General features: G+C 47.6%; 1 protein-coding gene across 1 annotated transcript in view; it reads left to right on the plus strand.

The window, feature by feature from the left end:
* The window catches only part of CABLES2 (Cdk5 and Abl enzyme substrate 2), a 30,185-nt gene that overhangs the window by 1,499 nt on the left and 22,008 nt on the right, over positions 1-6,678 (plus strand). The window lies entirely within an intron of this gene.

Raw genomic sequence — 6,678 nt, forward strand, 5'->3', positions numbered from 1 at the left:
GCTGAAAAATTATTGAGACAGCTGTCGTCTTCCTCGTGTCTTCACGGTTTGGAAGAGCTCGTTGGATGTTGAGGAAGGGTCTGGAGAACGTAGGTGCTCATCCTGGAGAAAAGGAGGCTCAGGGGAGATCTTTTCCCTCTCTACAACTCCCTGGAAGGAGGTTGTAGCCAGGTGGGGATGGTCTCTTCTCCCAGGTAAAAAGTACCAAGAGGAAAACGGCCTCAAGTTGCACCAGGGGAGGTTTGGATGGGATGTTAGGTAAAAATTTTTCACTGAAAGGGTTATCAAGCGCTGGAACAAGCTGCCCAGGGCAGTGGTGGGGTCACCAGGGTGGCAGGGCTGATTTATGCCAGCCCAAACATTCATCGGATCATGGCCATGGGAAATGAATCAGGAGCACCACTAACGCCTTTCCCTCTCGGTCCTGGGCAGACGGCACAACGTCTGTCCCTTCTTAGACCAGCTTACAGGGGAGAGCAATAACCCACTGAACACAGTGGTGAACTGGATAAATCTGTCTTTTAAAAATACCCCAGCAGTGAAAAAAATAAAATGGGGGGGGCTGGGGGAAAAAAGGAGAGAAGCTGAAATGTAATCCCATAAAGAGGCCCCTCAGACTGCAGGGAGGTTGCCTGGGATGGGAGAACTGAAGGAGTGAGGGAAATTTCATGGACTATAAAATAATCGCCTCCCTATGACAATCCTTTGATACGCAAAATGTGTAGAAGTCCTGCCAAAAATAATGAAGTCCTCAGTTTTATTTTTTTTCACGCTAAGATTTTTTTCTTCACAAGGCACGACACCACCACAGAATCCACCTTAAATTATTGGGCTTTTAATACATTTTGTGTTGCCTTTTTTCATCAGACATTTTCACCGATATCTCGTGCTGGGTGTGTTTGAGGGGCTGGCAGGGACACATTTCACAGTTAGGGCAATCCTATATCTGAAAAAACCAAAAAATAGTTTTGTCAGCTCTGAGCAAAGTGCTCCTCTGAGCAAATTGTTGAAGTAAATTAAATTTTATATGCTGCACTTGATCCAGCCCTGGAATTTCTCTGCTCCTGCCATCCCCTGGCTTGCTGTTACCTCCTCACCATGCTACAGAAAGATAGATAATTGCTGTGGTCCATTAATTGTCAAAAGTATTTTGTATGTTTGTCAGTCTCTTGTTCAAGTCATTCTTGACAGGTAAATGCATGTATTGATCTCATCATATCCATGCAGCCTCAGACTTGAATTATTTTGCTGTAAGGAAGAAATCTGAGCCCTGCAAGCAGCTCTAGAGCTCTGCAGAGGTTTCCACATGAAGGTTCAGTCCTGCCTGACGTGCCGTGTTTGCAGGAACACACAGGGCAGCATCCAGCCCCACGGGCTGATCCTGCCTTCCCTGGAGCACAGCAGTCTTTTAATAACTCCACAGGAGTTTGGTTAATGACTCCAAGCGGCATTTGTGTACCAGACCCAGCAGTCTCTGCTTTTTGCAGAGTTAATCCATTTAGTTGCCGCACTTCCATTCAGTATGGAGTTTTACACAATAATCTTCAAAAATGCACTGAAATTACCCTTAGAGTGCATGAGTTACATCCCACAGAGCAATAGAGCAGAAGGGAAGCTGTCCCAAGAGCAGATCAGTACTTCTGGGAGGCTGGCAGCTCACATTTGTTTTGTTCAGACAAATTACAGTTCTGATGTCACCAGTGACGTGATGTAGGTAAGGACATCTGGGCCAGGGAAGCGGTTTCCCAGAGGACGGGGTTCAGAGCCCAGCTTGGGTTCACCCAGGCCAGGGGCTGGATTTGAAATCGCACAGAAATCTGGGAGAGCAATGATATCACCATTTCTGTTCACTTTTAGTCCATCAGAAACAGCAACGAGTGGTTCCCTTAATGCCTGTCAGGCCAAACAATTCTGGTAACAGACCACTGCAACTCATTTGCTTCCTGATGCTGAAGAATCTGCACATGCTGAATCATCCTCACAGCACAGAGCACTGCTCTCAGCTCTCAGACCCTCCAGGCCTCCCTGTGTATCAGCCTCCCACCAAACTCACCAGTAAAATGACATTTTCTGCTTCTCTCTAGGCTTAATTTGTAACATTTTCTAAGAAGTAAATTTGTGCGAGTTGAGCTGTGAGTATAAATCTCCATCTCAGGGGGGAAAAAAATCTCCCACCACACAAAGGTTCCTCTGTTGAGTGTGTAAGGAAGACAGTCCTGGGCAGGAAAGTAGGAAGTCCCACAAGCTCAAAGCAAGAGGGAACTGTGCTGGGAACTCAGCTGGCTGCAATGCAGGAACCAAAAGCTCCAGAAATAGAGATATGCACATCAGATTCTTCCCCCTCACAACCTTCTGCTGTGGCATTGCCTTCATGGCAATAGATAATTTGAAGGTGATTTAATCCATGCCCTTTTCATGAGTCTGAGCACCACCTTCTCTGCAGTGAAATGCTTTTAGCTGAGATCTGGTCTGTAAGCAGTGCCCTTTTAGAGTGCTGGCTTTGGAAACACAGCTTCACTCCTCAGTCCACCACAGGAAAATTCATTCCAAGCATTACTGAAGTCTTGCTTCAATCCTGCTTTGGGGATTTAAGTGGGATGGGCTTTTTGTGTAGGTCCTTCCCAGGGTCAGATGTGCCCTGAATGTGTGAGAAAGGCAGAAAAAGGACCCTGGCAGTCTCACATGTGCACAGGCAGAAGCTCAGAGGGAATGGGGACAGGGACAGCTTGGGTGTTCAGAACAGCACAGGGACAAGCCTTCACACTTTCAAAAGGAAGCTGTGAAGTTGTGGATAGATTTAGCAAATCCAGCAAGCAGTAGCAATTCTTGGAAGGGAGAGATTTGAGGAGTTCCTTTGCTCCTTTATCTCAAGCAAAGTTTACTGCAGGAATTTTTGAGCCAAAATGCAAGTTCCTCTTGCATCCCTTGGGTATCACAGCTTTCTGCTCTGCCTTGAACATTGCCACCAACACTTCAGGAGTTCCCCAGGCTGTGCTGCACACCCTGCTCATACCAAACTTGCTGCTGGATGTACTGATCTCCAGTGGGATCTCTCCAGAAAGCACATTCTCCAAGATTCTCCCATGAAAATTATTGATTTATTAATAATAGCATTCAGTGCAGCACCACGTGCTTCAGGGAAGAGAGTTTGATCCATTCATTCACCAATCCTCCTGTAAACACCACACAACATTTTCATGACTCGAGCACAGGGCCCTCCTGAGTGCAGAGTGATATGATTAAATCAACCAGCTCCGTGTCTTTTAAATACTCTCTGTCATGCAGGAGAACCTGAGTCACTCTCCAAGGCACACAGGACTGCTGGAAATGTTTGGCTCCTGAGGAGCAGCAGCTGATTTTGCTGTAACTGTGAATCTGCAGCGAGAGCAGAGGATTGTGTCACCCACCAGGGCGAGCACATGGCAATCCAGGGAATACTGCTACTCTGCTCCAGAAGCAGCCTGAAGAAACCAGGACTCCCAACCGGAACTCACTGGAGGCAAATTAAAACCATCGCAGGCTGCACATCTGGTGGCACTGACAGCTTGAGCCAAACCTGTCTCACGGGTTTGGGATGCAGGAGAGCAACGGGGATGGATGTGCCAGCAGGGAGCAGGAGTGGTCCAATATGTGAACCTGGTTAGGAAGGGTTTCATCATTGTCTGCACACGTAACACAAACAGGGAATGGCACCTCCGGGTGTGTGCTGAGACAGACGGAAGAGGAGGGGGAAGATGAGCTTAGGAGAATGTGTAGTCCCAAAAACTCAGTGGCTGGTCTTTACATGGACGTGGTGAGTGTGAGGCTGAGCTCCAAAGAGTGCTGGTGTCCCCAGGTGTGCTGACTTCAAGGGAGAATTTAAAAGGGGTAAACTATGATAGGAAATTTGGGGCAAGGATTAGAGCCTGCTGAGGAGAGAGGGGACAGTAAGTTCTGGATGCACGTTGCACTTCTGTGTCATCCTCCCAGACTTCCAGAGACCATCCTGGTCCCCTGTGAGGCCTCCTGGACCCCCATCCCCACCCTGCTTAGGCTGGAAAAATGTGTACAGCAATTTCTGGTGCCTTATCTTAATACCAGAATTTCCTCCAACTGGAAGCTGCACTTCTGATTCCCAGCCTAAATATACTTATGACCTGTTTATCTTTGCCTGATTTGGGGCCATGATGTTGCAAAAAATATAACAGCCAGCCCACATATGCACTTTAAAATGCTGTCTCATATCAGATGCTTGGACCAAATCCTGCAGTTCTTGCATGGAGAAAAATCCTTGTGACCTTGGTGACTCTACTCCCCAGATAGTATTGGAATAAGGATTTGCACGCTTGTCCTGTTTCACATGAGCTCCTTATTCCAGCAGCCCCTGACTGTTCAGACATGCATCCAAACATCCCAGGACTTCCTTTAAGGTAGAGCAGAAGCTCCAGGAGCAAAATGAGTGTCAGTTGAGTATTGGTGATTCAGAGTAACATTTTACATCTGTGCAATAATGTTGTTGTAAATGCAAAACTGCCTGCTTTCCTCTTTGTCCAGGGATTTTGCCCAGGTGGTTAAAGCTGGAAAAGGCTTCAGCCAGAAGTTGAAGCTGCTGTGCAGCAGCAGGGTGGAGAGCCCAGCCTTTCTCCAAAACAGCCTCCCTGTGCATGAATGAGAGAACATATATGAGCTTGGGCTTCCTGCATCCCCCTGGCTCCAGGGATTCCCTCGTTGCAGAAGACAGGGAGAAAAGGTTGTTCAGGGTTGTACCCAGTCGCTGACTTTTGTGGGAGCGATGCTGAGGTGCCATCCGTCTGTTCCAGCATCAGATGCCCTGAAACACAGCACTGTGCTCACTGTACTCAAACACTGTGAGCTGTCAGACATAGATAAAAGCTCCCCAACATTAACAGCAGCAACACTCCAACCGCTAAATTGAGCTTTGAAGTTAGCAACCCACTAAGCCATGGAGGCTGCTCCTTTCTCTGCTGACTCAGTGGGACGATTTACATCCCACAGCTATTTTTACAGGGAAAGAATGCGAAAAAAGCCACACATTTATTTTTCAAAATCGAATCTTGGGTTCTAGAGAATTGTTTGCAGCAAGCCTAGATAGGTTTCCATGCCTATTCATCCCCTGGCTTATTTGATGAGCTTGCCAGCAGGAAGGATTTTAATTCCTTTTTATCCCAAAGTATTTTTTCCACAGCTGTGATATGAAATGCTTCTGCCAAATAATTTAGGCTCAAAATCTGACCTATATTGAATAGTATAAGATGCTGAGCATGTTCTTGGGATTTTAAGGGCAGAGTTTGTATTTCACTGAAGGATTTTTAATGGAAGCCTGCAAGAAAACATTGTCTTACGTCTCCTATCTTAATCCTATTATTATTATTACTATCATTATTATTATTATTATTATATGCTACTAATACTATAAGACGTGTTGATGGCCCACTTGCAACAGCATACAAAAATGGATCTTATGAAACAGCCATATGAAAAGACATAGAACCTCTATGTGTTTCATAGGACAGTTTCAAAACCTATCTTTTACTCAGGGCCCATACTTCAGGCCATATCATCAGATATCAGTTTGGTTGCTGGTGTAGACTGCAAGCAATGTTAAGAGTCGCCATGTGGCTTCTTTAAGCCTATTTGGCAAAAGAATTCACCACCCTAAGGGTCCAGTGTTGCAAATACAGTAATTGCAACTTTTATTTGCAAACCTCTCAAATGGCAAATGTGGTCTGTACTTTAAGATATGTACTGCGTGGGAAAAATCCTGCTTGGGAGCTACAAGCTGCTTCAGGGCATGAGAGGTGGGAAGCATGGGAAGTCTTCACTTCGGTTTCAGAGGAACACAGAGGCCACCAGCACCCACACACTGCTGTTCTCAGCTCCAAAGGCTTCATCACGCCCAGCACAGCTCCCAAACCTCCCCTTCGAGGCCCAATGGCATGGACACTGTCAGTGCACATCAACATCCTCTGAGGAGAGGAAAGGGCAGAGCTTTCTGTCCTGGCAGACGATCAGAGCATCATCCCGGGATGTGACAGACACAGGTTCAAGCGCCTGAGGGGAATGTTTATCCCATGCAGTATAAACACACCAGTCCGGGAAGCAACGTATTGTGCAGAAATGCCTTGAGTCACTTCGTGGAGATAAATATTAATTTTATGTCCTCCCAGCCTCGGGTCTGCCTTGCCCATATACGGCCCAGGATCAGCACTGCCTTGGCTTTGCTTCAGGAGCTGGAAGCGTGGGGATCCATCCCTCCGCACGGGTTTCGGGACTGCTGGTGAGTCTCAGGGCTGTGAACGGGGGTCTGCGCCCTCGGGGTCGGCGGATTGGGGTCCACTTCAGCCCTGCAAGCCAGCGGGTCGGGGCCCAGGCTGCTGGGATAGAGCAACAGGATCGACGACCTTCATCCGCTTTTATAGGAGCGGTGCTTTGACGTGCACCAACGCCTGCGATGGGTTTAGCAGATGTGTCCTCCTGCCTGCACGAAGGCCAGCACCTCTTGGGAACAGGCGGCCACTAGTGTTACTATGGTTCGGGTGGGGAGATAAGGGGAGGAGAAGTTTTTAAAAACTCACACAAACGGACACGGTGGGTGGTCGTGCGGGGACACGGTGGGCTCGTGATTGCGGTAGGGAAGTAGCCCAGGGAGGAAAGGGAGCGGCCGGGGAGGGTCCCGGG

The sequence above is a fragment of the Corvus brachyrhynchos genome, unplaced genomic scaffold (genome assembly GCF_000691975.1).
Source record: "Corvus brachyrhynchos isolate BGI_N302 unplaced genomic scaffold, ASM69197v1 scaffold10, whole genome shotgun sequence".
Lineage (NCBI taxonomy): Eukaryota > Metazoa > Chordata > Aves > Passeriformes > Corvidae > Corvus > Corvus brachyrhynchos.